This window comes from Elephas maximus, chromosome 22 (genome assembly GCF_024166365.1).
Source record: "Elephas maximus indicus isolate mEleMax1 chromosome 22, mEleMax1 primary haplotype, whole genome shotgun sequence".
NCBI lineage: Eukaryota > Metazoa > Chordata > Mammalia > Proboscidea > Elephantidae > Elephas > Elephas maximus.
In genome coordinates, this window is record NC_064840.1 from 3,937,418 (window position 1) to 3,951,294 (window position 13,877).

The 13,877-nt window shown below is 44.6% G+C and overlaps 1 pseudogene; it reads right to left on the bottom strand.

Moving 5' to 3' along the window:
• Positions 1–2,209: 2,209 nt before the first annotated feature.
• Positions 2,210–8,552, bottom strand: LOC126066059 (transmembrane protein 132B-like; annotated as a pseudogene).
• Positions 8,553–13,877: the final 5,325 nt, after the last annotated feature.

Genomic DNA, 13,877 nt, shown 5'->3' on the forward strand with positions numbered 1-13,877 from the left:
CTCAGCAAGTCTTTGAGCTGAGGCGTCTCGGAAACCTTCAGGGATCCCAACAAAATTCCCTACTGTCTGGCATTTTTCTTCTGTGTCTAGAGCTTTGGTTGTTCAGCAGCCAGCTTCAGCATTCTGGAGGCCCTGGACCCATATGAGCCCCTACCCCTAACATGCACACGGACACACACACACACACACACACCTCTAAGTTATTAACAGTACAGCCCAAAAGAGAAACAGAGATAACCATCAGATACCCAGCTGCGGTCAACTCCTACTCACGCCTATCCCACGGGTGTCAGAGGAGAACTATGCTCCACAGGGTTCTCAATGGCTGGTTTTTCAGAAGTAGGTCACCAGGCCTTTCTTCCGAGGAGCCTCTGGGTGAATTCATATCTCCAACCTTTAGGTTAGAAGCCGAATGTGTTACCTGTTTGCACCACCCAGGGATTCCAAATACACGGATGGATAGAAAGAGAGAGAGAGAGATTGGACAGACGGACGGGCAGACGGACGGATGATAGGTCGGCAAGTAGGCAGGCAGGCAGACAGAGAGAGGGCCAATAGATAACACACAGATAGAAAACTGATAGAGATGTTTGGTAAGGGGACCCCGGCCCTTCCACTTGGTTCTTCACTTTGAGTTGACTGAGTTTTAGTGCAGGAACAAATACAGCTCTGCAGGAGCGATGTCCTGTGCTGAGCGGTTCTCCACTGAGACTCCTGTCACTCAGGCCTCCCGGGGCAGCGTGGCCGTCTCCAGCTCTGCTGAGAACCACCACCACCTTTAAATGCTCTGCACTTGCTTTCTGTATCACACCAAGCACTCACGCCATGCCGTGGGAACTGCTGTATTTTTACTCCGCTGTCATCAGGCTCCTCATCTCTAAGGTAATTTCCATTGCCTTCCCAGCCCATAGCACACATCTCCCCCGCCCCCCCACCAAACTCCACAAAGTCTCACGTAACAAGGGAAGTGGCCAGGCTGAGTGTGACTCATCCTATAACTGAGTTTAGGTCTTTCAGTTTTAGAAAGGAATTCCAGTTATGCCTGGGCCAAATGCTGGGGATCCAAATGGAGAGGACTCTGAAAGGCTTCATTTGCATAAGTGTGCTTAAATTAGCACGTGCTTCGCTCTCCATTCCATGCTGTCTGACTCGGGTCACCTCCCCACCCAACACTGTGGAAAGCCATGGCATTGTCCCTGGGTGACCAAGGGTCTCTTCCCGCCAGCGTTGGCCCTCTCTTTACAGAATCGTTTTACAGCAGATGCCTTGGGTCTCCTGGCTGCATTCTCTAATCAAATTGGAAGAAAAACAAATCAAACTAGTATTTACCAGCCTCACTTCTCGGCCCCACTTATAACGTCTACAGGCCCCACTGAACACCAGCCTCAGGGGGCAAACCTGTATCATCAATGATTTGTTCACTGTCCCCAAACACGCTTCAGTCCGGTGGACGCGGGACACAGGGAGAACTTGGCTGCCGTGCAGTGAGACCCTACAGGGGGCTGGCCTGTGATGTTTCCATCCACGGGTGTCCATAATAAGAGGACACTCAGCTCCTGCTTTTCAATAGCTCAGTCATCAGATGTTTAGGAGTGTGCCACTGCCCCAGGTGACTCCTGCAGGTCCATCCTACTTTCGCCCCTTAAAATTCTCTCTCTTAGAGGTGAAATGGCTGAACAGAGTCCACCATGGATCACTCGAGCCCAATATCTGTTTCAGCAGCTATTAAATCCAATTAAATCTCCCTATTCTGGAACTCCTGCTTTACTTAAGGTCATTTCTGTGGTTCTTTCAGCAACATTTTATATTAAAAAATAATGATAAATCAGGAATCATGTGATTGCTTTATTCTTTGCCACATTGATTTCCAGTCTTTGTGTTTTTTTTAAACTTATTCTTGAGCTTTGGAACAGCCATTATTTCCTTATATTTTATTTCATTATTTATCTATTTATTTTTGAGAGCACGCACAGTTTGTTCGCCTCAGCACACATCCCATGCAGGTTTTGTCTCTGCCAGAATCACAACTGTGAACATATTTCTGGCCACTGCATAGATGGATCTCTACATACTGTGGAACTGAAACATTTTTCTATTTATTTGTGTCCAGGCCAATGGCGAGCCCCATCTGCAGCTGTTTCCTAGGCGATTTGCTTTTTGTGCACAGCAATGCTAACTTTAGAATTCAGCTTGGAGACTAAAATATGATGCTCCCAAAACACTCATATAAATACAGCTAAAAACAAGTTAATTGAATGTTTTATCCCCAGAAATGTACTCCATTAGTTCCTCATGAAGTTTCAGGTAAAAGAGGGGAAAAAAAAAAAAACATATTCATGGTTTGAAAGGTTTTCCCAAAGCTCTACAAGCTCCATGAAAAATCTGTATTTAAATAATGGCCCTCTTTTATTGTACACATACATCAAATAAAACCTCTTCTTTGATTTAGACACAAGAGGCCTCAATAAGGTAAACAAGGAAAGACCAGGCAGGGATAAGAGCGTAGGCTCTGACCCTAAATGCCGTCATGGGGAAAGCTGATGCCCAGGGTGGATACTCCGTAAATGACATGACGTAACCAATTCCAGGGAACAAAACTTGTATGCCAATCAAACAGACCTTAAGGAAAGGACTGATTTTTTTTTTTTTTTCCTACTTATGTTTCCAAAAGAATTTCAGAGGCCAAAGGAAATAACTGTTGATGCGTTGTCAGGGTGGGGACTCGATGGGGTGGGTGCTGAGGTGCTTGGGGAACACAGTTTAAGGCAGTGCTAACTCTCGGGGTTGTGCAATGCCTGTCCCAGTTACCTCACTAGCGGCTTCCAGTCCCCCAAAACCAAGCCAAGCCAGTCGCCACTGAGTCGACTACACCTCACGGCAACTCCACGTGTGTCAGAGGAGAACCGTGCTCTGTAGGGTCGTCACTGGCTGATTTTTCGGAAGGAGATCACCAGGACCTTCCTCTGTGACACCTTCGGGTGGACTTGAACCACCCACCTTTCAGTGCGTAGCTGAGCACTTAACTGCGGGCACCACCCAGGGACACCCTGCCTCAGCCCCAGCCCTTTGCACGTATGCATCAGAACGATGAGCAGTGCTCATTCCAGATGAGGGCGGCTACATTCTATCATATGTCACATGTGCCAAACAAGGTACACGAAAGCTACATTCAGTCACATGCCACCTCAGTCTACTCTCGGGCCGAGGGGAGTAACGTTCGCTGTGCTTTACAAACAACTAAGAACAGAAAAATAAATTCCCAGATTCTTTGTAATCCCCAGTGGCCGTTTACCCGGAGATGAAGAAAGGCCTCCACGAGGCTTAGGTATATTGTGTTTGTACCAAGCTGGTCCAGGCAGCACGCAAAACTATTGTCTTACAACATTCCTAGTGTCTCCTTGTGGCTGTCTACGGGGACTTCCTGGCTGACAGTCTGTATGCATTAGCTCTCCTGACCTCTGTCCCTTCCTTGGAAAGGGATCTCACCAGGCCACCACAAATGAAGCTTTGTTAAATCATCCTCTACTGCTGATGACACTCACTGCTCCACCACTCAGAAAACAGAAGGCATAAAGGTGAATACAAACATAAGAAAGGAGTTTACATCTGGTCTTGCAGTCTTTCCATGTAGTCTCTAAAGTCCTGGGAGTCCCCCAGCCCCATATCTTGGCAGACCCACTTAATGTTGTCATCACCGTCAAAAAGGATGGAGTTGGTGTACGGGCTGCCATACTCTGGGGGAATGGTGGTGTAGGAAGTAAACTTGACTCTCTTCCTCTTTGGGCCTGAAGGATTGAGAGTTTCATTTTTCATTTCCTTCTCATACACATAGTCAGAAGGTCTGAGTAGTTGGCTACGGAAAGTCTTCTGGGAACTGCCGTTCAGAAGGAAGTTCCTCTCCTCGAACTGCAGCCCCCTGTCTATCATGGTCGTGCACTCCTCTGATGGGAGTGTGATGTCAACGGGGTTCTCCCAAAGTTCTACTTCATTCCCAAGCCAGACCCAGTCATGGGAGTGGGGGATGTTGCCTTGCTCGCTCACAGCAAACCTTTTGTGCCTGTATTTCCAAGCAAATGCCACACAGTTGATTAAGAAGGGCAAAATAGTCAAACAAGACACAGAGCAGGGCATACATGCCAATCTCCAGGTCAGTTAGCCCCCTTGAGGTCACTGTAAGGTCACTGGGATTGTTGGGTTCTGGTAACTTCCCCTAAGTGGGGAAGCTGGTGAAGGCACCTGGACCACCACTCTTGCGTAACTTATCCTTTCCACCCACGGGAGACTGTGGGGTTGTGCTCTTGTTGGTGCCTTCCTCTTGGCCAACAGATGTACCATGTTGGAACCACTCCTGAACTGCTCTCTCCTGGTTTCCTTCACACTCCATGGAATTACTGAGGAGGTCTTTATATTCCCGATTTATGCCCTCAATATCATTGGTGCTTCCTTGGTGCTCAACAATATTTGGTTCGAATTGACCTTGATGTTTCCTTTATCCACAATGAGAATGCCCTTCCTCTTAGTCTTGTGATAAGGTTCATCAACCATCCTTTCTAACTTAATCCAGGGCCCTTGCCCTGCACTCTCTGTGCCTAAACCAGTCATTGGGACTGAAGGTTTGGGTGCACAGACATCACCATTTCATCCAGTGATGAGACAGTAGCTGAAAATCCTTGGGATCATAAATACCTAAAGGTGTCACAGAACCATCACTGAGCAGAATCCAAGAACTAAGAATCCCCGGGAAAAAATAAAACTAAAGCATTATAAGCTTCTTTCAAATTTATACACGCACACAAACATGCTTTTCTATAAAATTGCTTTCAATATATAGACTGAGGAAATGAAACCCCTAGGTTTTAAAATCTTGACCTGTTTTTGGCATGCGCTGAACTGCCATTAATAGTGTGCTGTCCCACCAGTATGAAGAACAAATAATATTCTTCAATGAATGCATTCATGTGTATATTAATTTATCAAGTGTCACATAACAGAATTTGACTTTGACTTTTCCAAAAAGATTTCAAAACCTCATGTGATGCGTCTGAATCAATTTCTCGTGCAACTAATCTCAAGATAATATCTCTTCAAACATTCTTTATTAGGAAGCCATGCTTGGCTTAGGGTATCGGGGAAAAGGTGCATTATGGGAGGCTGGCATGCTTAAGAAACACGGTGTCCTTTGTATAATTTCAAATGATCTGCTAGAAGCTTTCAGAGCTTTAGAGTTGCAAATAATTAACGTAAGCCAACAGAATTCAGTCTTCGTTAGCCATACTTGTTCAGGTAGCTAAAACAGAATCCCAAATACCAGACATTACTTGCTTTGGAAGAAGTGTGAAGACATGTGGCCCTTTTGTCACATCTAATTGTATACTCTCACTAGCACAGATAACCCTGCTGGAAAGCAAATGGCATTTGGACACATGGTTGATGGAAAATTTATCCGAGTCATTGAACACTTGTTTCAGATAAGACAGACTAGATAAAAAGCAGGAAAAGGTTTCAAGAATTCACTGATTCCAGAAGCAAGTGCTGAATTGATCTCCTTTGCCGGTTGTGATTCTGGGAGAGAGGAGTTGTCACAAGTGACCAGGGACGCAGGGCTCCCTGTGAATCCAGCATCCATGTTAACTTAGTACAAGTAAATGATACCCTGGGTCCGTGCTGCAGTGCGGCTGCAGCACACAGCTTTGCTTTGCTCTGAGCCTACGGAAACTCTCATTTGTTCAAATTTCTCCTAAACCCCACCTTCCCCAAAGCCCTACAGTGACTCGATTTATTCTTTGTTTGATAAGGTGCCCCACAGTTTCTCTGGTGTGTGGACTACCTTGTTTCGAGGAGTCAGTAGAACTGACTTTGTCAGACAATAGGTTTGTACCTGATGGTCTAGTCTTACGCTACGAAAACTTGCTGAAATGGATTAAAAAAGCATATTTTGAGTGTTCGCTTGCATCCTTCAATTGAAAGGATTAGGAATTCTACAGAGATCTTACTGTATTTTCTTTCCTTTGATTCGTACAATGTCAATCATTTTTCTTCAAAGCACTTGATTTAATTTGGGAGCAATTCCCAAAAACTAAAGATACAATCTCCCTGCTGGCGTCAGGCTACTAAAGCAAAAGAAACACAACCTTTTTTCCAAAAACTAGTATCTGTGTTTTGACAATGGCAGAACTGTACTAAAAATGCTTAAAGCACAGTGTTCAGCCTTCTTCCCCTTCTTGCGTTCCTTCTTCTTGAGCAGTTAGATGTTACAAAACAATAACCTACAGGTCCTTGTGACATCATTTTGTTCACCAGGAAAAGACAATGGGAAAGGGAAGCTTAATGGCCTTAAGAAGCCATCTTACCTCATAAAACATCAATTTGCAACCAGGTGTGACTTACACTTGGCTAGGCTGTATCATCATTAAACCACCTTTCACAAAAAAACAGGTTTGGCCAAAAACCTAAACTGTGGCATGCAATGAAATATTTAAATATTTTGTGAAGATAATGACTTCTTATATAATCTCTGCAGAATCATCTTATTAAAATTATTTTCGATAACAGTATGAGAAAAGAAGAAAGCATGACGTTACGAACGTGCGCGTGTGTGTATATAAAAATAAATGAATTTTCAAACTTGCCAAACTTTTTGACCACTCCAAGGCCCAGAGAGCTAAATGACTGGATTTCAAGGTTAGCAAATAACACACATTCACTGGTCCAACGGATGTCCATTAATGGTGTGCTGGTGAATATCGTATTTGACAGGCTTCCTCAAGTGTGATACTATCGACATTTGGGCTGGGCGGCTCTTTGTCATGGGGGCTGCCCTGTGCATTGTAGGATATTTAGCAGCCCTGGCCTCTACCCACCAGATCCAAGTAGCACTAGCAGCCTCCAGTTGTCCAGTTGTTGCCACCAGTCCCCCGATGTTGAGAACTACTGATATTGGGGGAAGTAACATCACTTTCATTTTATGTTTTAACTTACATTTCACTGATAAAAAGGGTAGATGTTTTATCTCCATAGTGTCTCTAATTTGCAAAAGGTTTTCTGTGCTTCCTTAATTAGAAATTGATTTCTGAATTCAGGTTATGAAGATCGATGAATCCTGTGATTATCTGTCACTATTCCTTCTCTCACACAACACAGGCAAAACTTGCTCAAGCAAACTCATATCTGGACACATACAAATAAAAGGTTGGGCAAGAGAGGAAGTGCCAGGTAGTGGGCTGGCCTTACCTACATGTGGTTTATTCCTGGCTCCTGATCAACCAGGGTCCTGTAACTTCACGATTTTTGGATCCTCTACCTTGACGAAATTGGTCACGAGGTCTGTGATGTCAAACTGCAGGTTGAGGCCCAGCACATCTGTCAGCTGACCCATCTCAGGTGACTCTACCACAAACTGGGTCAGGACCCAGGCTGTGGTGTGCTGGTACCAGAGGGCACCCCCTCTGCCTTTCTTCTCGTCTTCCTCGTCATCCCTCTCCCGGGTGGGCCTGGTAATAAAAAAATAAAAAAACAGAACTAAGATCATTATCATTGACATGGCTCATGTACCCTCAGTTGTCCGGATGCCCCGGGCCCTCCTCTCCCAGCCAGGAGCCTCGGGCCCCCTCCCAGCCAGGAGCCCCGGGCCCTCCTCTCCCAGCCAGGCACCCCAGGCCCTCCTCTCCCAGCCAGGAGCCCCAGGTCCTTCTCTCCCAGCCAGGAGCCCCGGGCCCTCTCCCAGCCAGATCTGCCCATCCACCGATGGGGAGACCATTCTGTTCATACAGCAGGCAGTTGGGAGGTGTTTGTGGTGTGCTAGCCCTGTGACTGTGACCATGTCCCCAGAACCGGACTCATGGTGACCCCACATACAGCGGAACAAAATACTGCCCAGCGCTGTGTTATTTTCACTATCACTGGCATGTTCGGGTCTGTTGTTGTGGTCATTATGTAGGTCCACTTCACCAACCAAGAGTCTCAAATGGCCTCCTTGGCCTCCACTTCTCCAAATATTATTGCTCTTCTAGCAATTGATCCCTCCCGATGACATGTTCAAACAAGTCAGACAATGTTCTGATGTGATCCTTAAGGTATTCACTGGCTGATTTTCGGAAGTGGATCACCTTCCTTTCTTCCTAGTTTGTCTCAGTCTGGAAGCTCTACTGAAACCATCATGGGTGGCCCTGCTGGTATTTTTAATACTGGTGGCACAGTTTCCAACATCACAGCAACACGCAAGGCACCACAGTGTGACAAACCGACAGATGGGTAGTGGCTCATTTCCTACATACACTCCATTTCTAACCCTGTGGCTGCTCCCAGTAGCCCACTGCCCCCGAAAGGCTTTTAGACTTATCCCTGGCACCTACAGCCTTGGTAAGCAGGACTCTGTCCCCTTCTACCTTTTAAATCTGCACAGCTGCCAAGCAGGGGACCGGCACAGCAGCCATCAGCAGAAAGCCCTGTCTTCCCAACAATGCCATCCACTTAAGGGGCGCTAGACACTAGGTGACATAAACACTCTCCTCTCTACTTCACTTTCTGTCTACACAACAGGATAGGTACGGCATCCCCTCATTTCAGTTTTGCTTCTGCCTCAAAAGTCAGATCCTGCGCCCCAGGCAGTCATCATTCTCTCATTAAATCCCCCTGATGGGGAGTTTGTTGCCTCAAAATGCTTGATTTCTTGAGCAGATAACTATTTCTAAAGTCAAAACAAAACAACACCAAAAAAAAAATCACTTATTTATGATGGTATTTGGGAAAGTTTTCTTCTTCTCTTCTTTATTCCTTTCCCCAAGTGTTTACAGTGCATGTCTCTTTATAGACTCAACAACACCAGTAATAGGAAAGCCGCTATAAAAGCAAACATCTGTTGCTATACATTGTGTTTTGACATTGTTAGCCACCAAGACACTGCAAACACGTGGCTCTAATCTGGACAACCTCGCTTCTTGATCTAATATTTGGAGAAAGTGCACACATGAGAGCAGTTTCTACAAGGAGCAGGCAGGAAAACAAGCTGTGGTTCTTGTCATCTGCCCATGTCTCATCCTCCCTCACCCAGCTCCACAGATACAAAAAAAAAAAAAAAAAAAAAACACCGTTGCCCTCGAGTGGAGCCCAACCTATGGTGACCCATGTGTGTCAGGGGAGAACTACGCTCCACAGGGTTTTCAATGGCTGATTTTTCAGAAGGAGAACTCCAGGCCTTTTCTTCTGAGGCACCTATGTTGTCAAGTGCCATCAAGTTGGCTCCGGCTCATAGTGACCCTAGGTACAACAGTACGAAACACTGCCTGGTCCTGCGCCATCCTCCTATAGTTGCTATACTTGAGTCCATTGTTGCAGCCACTGTGTCAATCCATCTTGTTGGGGGGTCTTACTTTTTTTCGCTGACCGTCTGTTTTACCAAGCATGATGTCCTTCTCCAGCGATTGATCCCTCCTGATAACATGTCCAAAGTATGTGACGCGTAGTCTGGCCATCCTTGCTTCTAAGGAGCATTCTGGTTATAACGCTTCCGAGACACATTTGTTCCTTCTTTTGGCAGGCCAGCCAGTATTCTTAGCCAACACCACCCATTCAAAGGTGTCAATTCTTCTTCAGTCTTCCTTATTCATCATTCAGCTTTCACATGCATATGAGGCGATTAGAAACACCATGGCTTGGGTCAAGTGCACCTTAGTCTTCAAGGTCACATCTTTGCTTGACACTTTAAAGAGGCCTTTTGCAGCAGATTTGCCCAATGTAATCCGTCTTTTGATTTCTTGACTGCTGTTTCCATGGGTGTTGATTGTGGATCCAAGTAAAATGAAATCCTTCACAGCTTCAATCTTTTCTACGTTTATCATTATGTTGCTTATTGGTCCAGTTGTAAGGATTTTTGTTTTCTTTATGTTGAGGCGTAGTCCATATTGAAGGCTGTGGTCTTTGATCTTCATCAGTAAGTGCTTCAAGTCCTCTTCACTTTCAGCAAGCGAGGTCGTGTCATCCGCATAACGCAGGTTGTTAGTAAGTCTCCAGTCCAGATGCTGCGTTCTTCTTCATATTGTCCAGCTTCTTGAATTATTTGTTCAGCATATAGATTGAACAAGTACGCTGCAAGGATACAACCCTGACGCACACATTTCCCGACTGTAAACCATGCAGCATCCCCTTGTTCTGTTCAAACGACTGCCTCTTGATATATGGATGCGTTCTTCACGAGCATAATTAAGTGTTCCGGAATTCCCATTCTTTGAAATGTTATCCACAATTTGTTATGATCCACACAGTTGAATGCCTTTGCATAGTCAATAAAACACAGGTAAACATCTTTCTGGTATTCTCTGCTTTCAGCCAAGATCCATCTGAAATCAGCAATGATATCCCTGGTTCCACGTCCTATTCTGAATCTGGCTTGAATTTCTGCCAGCTCTCTACCAATACACTGCTGCAGATATATTGAGGTGCCTACGGGTGGACTCAAACCTTCAACCTTTGGGTTAGCAGCCTAGTGCATTAATTATTTGTACCACCCCAGAACCCCCCCCCAGGATGCCAGATCTCCCAATTTGTCAGAAGAAGCTGGAAATCTGGCTATGATATGAAATCTCCTATTTTATTTTTAAATTTGTTGATGTTGGGTGTTGGCGAGTTGATTCCAACTCTTAGTGGTCCCATGTGACAGAGCAGAACTGCCCCACAGGGTTTCCTAGGTTGTAATATTTACATAAGCAGATTGCCAGGTCTTTTTCCTGCAGAGTCTCTGGATGGGTTCAAACTGCTAACCTTCCTGTTTGCAGCTGACTGCCTAACCACTGTGCCAGCAGGAACACCAATTTTTTTTTTCTTTACTTTTTTTTTAGGCCAAAATTAGCATGCTTAAAAGCCAGATTTGGCTAGAGGGCCAACATATTTAAGAATCTGAGTTTAAAATAACAAACTATTCCCTTGGACTCTGGAACCCACCCAGCACAGGCCATGTTACTTGGACTAAGGAGGTCACACCTTTCTCATCTGAAAAAATGTGGCTGTAACCCTTGTCTCCACTCTACCCGATTCTTCCCAGGGAAAATGTGGACCATCACTCATTAATACCACGGAGACACCCAAAACCTTCATTCTCTGAGGTGTCATCATATCATCTCCCTGAAAGGGCTTAAGAGTAGTCAATCTGTTGTTGGGCAAAATGTTTTCAGGCTTGGTAACATATCAATCCCTGGTTTCCCCAAATGCGGGAAGCGTGCCCCTGTGGGCATGCAGCCCACGGACCCGGCGTTGAATAATGCTGAATTTCACGCTGAGGAAAATATTCTCATTTCTTGTCCCTTTTAATCATGCTGATTATGTCAAAGAGAAAGTCTCTATCGGTGCTAGGATATCTTTATCTCCTCTGACCTTCCTAATTTCCTTTGTTGAACAAAGAGAGACATTCACAGTCACAGGCAGACAACAGTTCCAGACAGAATTTAATAACTGTGTCCTGTCTTTATTACATTCATTTTAGAGCACGTTTATGACAAGTGGTACTGGGTTTCCATTTTCATTATTGATATAACTTTTTTTATTAAAGTAAAATGATTTAAATTTAGCCAGTGAATAATATTAAGTGTATACGAGTTAGGTGGTATCTGAACTGGTAACATCCTGAAAATGGCCAAAGGGTGGCTGAAACGTTAGAGATGCTGTGTTAGTGAGTTGAGACCTGCTGTTGATTTAGGAGAGAGCTTATGTGCGTTGGGAAGGTTTATTGCTCACATAATGAGGTTTTCTGGGGAAGAGCTGGGCAGCCTTCCAACAATGGGTTGAGGAAGCAAGGAAAGGGGACTAGCTTGAGGCTTGTATGGTGGTTACCAGGTGGGACCAGGCAAAGGGTTCCTGTGTGTGGTCTGAGCTTCTCACCTGTGCCAAAGGAGGGAGCACCCAAGCTTTCTTATCAGCTTGTCCAGCTGGGGGCAAAGGGAAAGTGGGAGGGGTGAGGCTTAAAAGCCATCATAAAATAAGGGAGTCACACTCTTCATTCCAATGAGTTAGTCAATTTTATATTCCTGATATGGGCACTGAGTTAGTAAATGACTCCGAGATTCATGTTCCTTTATTCACTTCTGCACGTCCAGGCCCACAATGCCTGGCATCCAAAAGATGCTCGATAATTGTGCTTATTTGATTAATTTAATCAACTGGCTAGCTTACATTGATGCAATGTCTTTATAGAGCAGCATCTGGAAAATAAAATGTATGGATGTCTTCCTCCAAGCCCTCTCCTCTCGGCAGCTCTAACCTTGGATGGAATGATCCAGGCACGCCTGGCTTCCTTCCCTTGAAGGTCTGGCAGAAGGGGGACCACATGAGCCTTGGTGACAATGGTTAATGTACTCAGCTGCTAATTGAAAGACGGGGGGCTCAAGCCTACCCAGAGGTGCCTTGGAAGAAAGACCTGGCAATGTACTTCCAGAAAATCACTCACTGAAAACCCTAAGGAGCCCAGTTCTACTCTAACGTATATGGGGCCACCATGAGTCAGAGATAAGTCGATGGCAACTGTTTTTTGTTTTCTTTTGGTCTGTTTTTTGTTTTCTTTTGGTCTGTTTTTGATATGTCTCCTCTAAGACTCAATTTAAATCAGCTAAAAAAAAATCAATAAATTAAAAAGCTGAAGGACAGGAAAATAATATTACTAAAGAGGTAATACAGAGCACCTTTAGTCTTACTAAAAAGAAAAAAAAAACTAATCTCATTTGTACTCAAAAATGAAGCACTGTTGAGATACCATTTCGCAAAGTGACAAAACATGGGTATTAACAACCAAGACTGGCTCATATAGTGGCATACCTGAGCTGCGTCCTCCTGGCGCGTGAGAGGCAATGGTTATATTTTCAGAAATAAATTATGTGATGGTAGGCGTTCCCCTAAAACAAAATAATGTACGTTAGCTTCTGAAGTGTTCACTTGTGTATTTTCCAACTGAATATCCCACAATCTATAATTAAATCCTCTAAGTTATTTGTTATTTAAATAGTAACCTCTAGATGTTTAAAAGAAATAAATGTAATTACAGATTCACTCTCTCTTAAGACTATTAACAGAGGCTACTGAAGGGAGGATTTTTTTTAATTCTTCTTTTGGTGAAATATATACGCCCCCAAATTGCCGTTTTAACTACATTTCAGTGTACAATCCAGTGGCCTGACTTACACTCAGCACGTTGTACAGCCTTCCTCACTATCTGTTCCCAAGGGTTTTCATCACCTCAGACAAGAAACTCAGTACCTACCCCTTTACCAGTAACTCCCCAGTCCCTGCTCCCTCCAGCTCCTAGTAACCACCAACCAACTTTGGCCTCTGTGCGCTGCCTATTCAGGATATTTCCTATAAATGGGATTTTACGGTATTTCCCCTTTTGTGTGTCTTATTTCACTCAGCAGGCTTCCAAGGTTCATTCACGTTCACCCCATGTATCAGAATTTCATTGTTCTTTATGGCTGAAGCGAGAACTCAGTATCCCCCTTAGTAAAAATGTATGAATAAGAACAAAATAGAAAAGTATGAAACTGCGTATGTTTTCCTACTTTTGTGGTTATCGCTGCCCTGGGCCATATGAGGGAGCCCTAGCAGCACAGTGGTTAAGAGCTTCCCTGCTAACTAAAAGGCTTGCAGTTCGAATCCACCAGCTGCTCTTTGGAAACCCCGTGGGACCATTCTACTCTGTCCTGTAGGGTCCCTATTAGTCGGAATTGACTCTACTGCAATGGGTTTGGTTTGGGGTTTTTTTGCGGGGGGTGTCTGACAGCTAATGCAACCCTACCAAAGTCAGCCACTTTCAAACATCAGAAACTGCTGGGCAACAGCAGAAACAGTTGATTTGTTAAGCGTGTAAATCCTCAGTAAAACAGCCTATTTCATCCATTTGT